This window comes from Glycine max, chromosome 17 (assembly GCF_000004515.6).
Source record: "Glycine max cultivar Williams 82 chromosome 17, Glycine_max_v4.0, whole genome shotgun sequence".
Classification (NCBI taxonomy): domain Eukaryota; kingdom Viridiplantae; phylum Streptophyta; class Magnoliopsida; order Fabales; family Fabaceae; genus Glycine; species Glycine max.
This window is the reverse complement of record NC_038253.2, coordinates 26,421,133-26,423,913: the sequence shown is the minus strand read 5'-3', so window position 1 is coordinate 26,423,913 and position 2,781 is coordinate 26,421,133. Positions and strand designations below refer to the sequence as shown.

General features: G+C 33.3%; 1 long non-coding RNA gene across 2 annotated transcripts; it reads right to left on the bottom strand.

Annotated features, from left to right (window-relative positions):
* Positions 1–1,720: 1,720 nt before the first annotated feature.
* Positions 1,721–2,580, bottom strand: LOC112997643 (uncharacterized). Of its 2 annotated transcripts, none has more exons than XR_005889247.1 (2): positions 2,460–2,580; positions 1,721–2,060 (listed from the first exon to the last, which is right to left on the bottom strand). It is a non-coding gene; the product is annotated as an uncharacterized lncRNA (long non-coding RNA). The 2 variants fall into 2 exon arrangements; XR_003265244.2 differs by having other exon boundaries at positions 2,322–2,545.
* Positions 2,581–2,781: the final 201 nt, after the last annotated feature.

Genomic DNA, 2,781 nt, shown 5'->3' with positions numbered 1-2,781 from the left:
GGAAACTTGTATTAATACAACAAGACTTGGAAATAAATAGAGTATCCATTTGCAACTGCATCTAAACATTCCCTACAAAATATAACAACAATCATAAGCAACACACATTGTCAAGGAAGATTAAAGGTAACAGAACAAATTCAAAATAACAAAAAATGATAATCCACCAATTGAGAACCCAAAAAAACAAACCCAACTCCTTCCTCTAAACTGATATTAATTAACCTAATAAAACGCTACCCTCCCCAAAATTTATTAAGGAAAGAACACAAACCAAAAACCCCAATCATAAAAAAAACCAGTTCGATGAAATTCAATTGCATGAATATCGAAAATCGAAAACTGCTTGATCAAAATAAAAAAAATGGCACAATAAACAATTAAGAAAAAAACGAAGAAAAGGATTGAAGAGAAAGAAGTATGGAAAAGGAAGAGGCGATGGCGTGAATCAATAAGGTGCAGATGAACCTGGAATCAAAGAGTAGAAAGAGAGAGAGGGAGGTGGTAGCTCGTGACGCCGCTGAGAGAGAGTGATGAAGAGTACGTGTGGGTGAGAGAGGGAGAGAGAGCTGGTGTGGGCCGATGAATTTTAATTCCTTTGTTTTTGGTGAGAATTTGAAATGCTAATAAGTTAATATATTAAAATGCTTTTAAAAAATGACAACATTTTAATTACTTTTAAAATATCTCATCCAAACATATTACATTATAGGAATGCATTTTAATATCCCTGTTGAAACACTTTACCTGTTTTAATTTCCCCATCCAAACGCATTGTAATGGTCTAAACTATTTAGAAATTTTAGAATCAAATATGATAATCATTATTGGTTGAATGTCAACTAAAATAGATGTAATTATGCTGACAAAAAAAAAGATGCAATTATATATTCAATTAAATAGTACTTCTACCTAGGAATAGGTTACAAATGAAATATAATGCATGTCCACCCTACGGACAACCCAAAAGCATCAGACCCAAACTTCTAGAGTTTTGCATCAATGAAATCTTCCTCCTCTTAAGAAACCGTGGGACATGTCAATTCCCATTTTCTTGAAATGGCTGCATCACTGCTTTGTTTTCCTTATATAAAAAGTAGGTGATAAGTAACACATCCAAGTTTCCTCATCTGCAAGAATCTAAAAACTTTACTTCATTTTAAACTAATTGTTTGCTTTTCCTTTTTACTTAACAATAAAAAACATTGAAGCCATCTTCAACTGTTTTTCTCATCAACTAGACAGAAACTATGTCATATCTCTGGGCAATAGTATCATGAATGTTCAATAGGATAATGATAGTGTAACCAACATTGGCCAAACATTCTCACCAAAGTGAACACCAGACATATGTAGCATGAATTACAAGTTTCATTCTTTTGGCTAAACTACCAGAAACTACCTTCAACACAAGTCAAGTGCAGAAAACTCTTCTGTGGGTTCAACATTCAACAGCTCAACTCGTTGGACCTACTTTTGCATATGTGCAAGTGGTTCAATTTACACTACTCAGCACAGTTCGATAAATTCAGGGCATTGAGTTGCTTAATTAGAACCACAACGATTTTTCTGCAACTGACTTTGTACCCATTTAGCAATAGATTTTATCCTAATATGGTAAATAGCACTCGCATTCAGATTTTGAATTTCTTAGCAATAATTGTAACGTGGAAGAAATGGGCAACAATGTGATAATGAAATATCTGCAGTTACCCTAAAATTAGAAATTAAAAGCTCTCAGATTTAGATCCAACAAGGTAAGTACATGAACCAAAAGTTGTAAAGCAGTAAAATGGCAACACCCATATGATCAATTAGGTAATTAAACCTTGAAAGCTTCTGATTGTAACAACCCTTTCTTCATGTTGTTATTTCCTGATTGCTTTCTACTTCTAATTCCACAATCAGTGTCATCATTGTCAGGTTTTCCCATATTCTCCTTCAATTTGGTGTTTGTCAACCTCAATCACTTGACTATGGAACAAGCACCATTAGAAGGCCACCACTTATTTTCTGTTCTATTCCATGCTCCCTCCTAAGATATCACAGACAGAAAGTACCTGAAATGCTGATAGAATGTGAGAAAGGGATGCAAAACAATTTATAATCATAAATAGCAAAAAGGTAGCATAGAAATGCCATAATATACATGAATATTCACATATCTGAATATCCCTTCTTCAATATTTTATTTTATTTTTCTTTCCAAAAAAAAACGGGGCTTTGAATTCAAATACATAGATTCTTGTTCTCTGCATAAAAAATAACATGGATTCTTGTTCTGCATTAAATTTAACAAACTTTAAAGAAAGAACACAAACATGAATAAGTTCTCCAAAGCAGCATGCTTTCTTTCTTTGGATGATTATGCCATTTTTTTTCTTGAAAATACAACAATTGGAGAGTATAATAAACTAGAATTCAGAACAGGAAATGAAGCAAAGACCAAAGACAAAAACCGTAATTGGAGATGACCCATCAAAGAATAGAGAAAGTGGAGAGCGTTGAAAATTAGAAGATCGCAAACTAAGAAAAGAAAAGAAAAAAAAAAATCTTAAACTTTTGTTTTACCTGTTGAATGTGCAGTAGCAATGGTACGATAGTGGGATTATGCATAATGAACCATATGTTACACAAGAGTGACAGGTGGCGTCTTTGTGTCCGAAGAAAAAAGAAGAAAATAGAAGATATGCATAATTGCAAATTATCCACAAACAAAATCATATCCAGAAGGGGAACGTGGGATAAGGGGTAAAAGTGTGTATGTTCATGGTTCTCTTC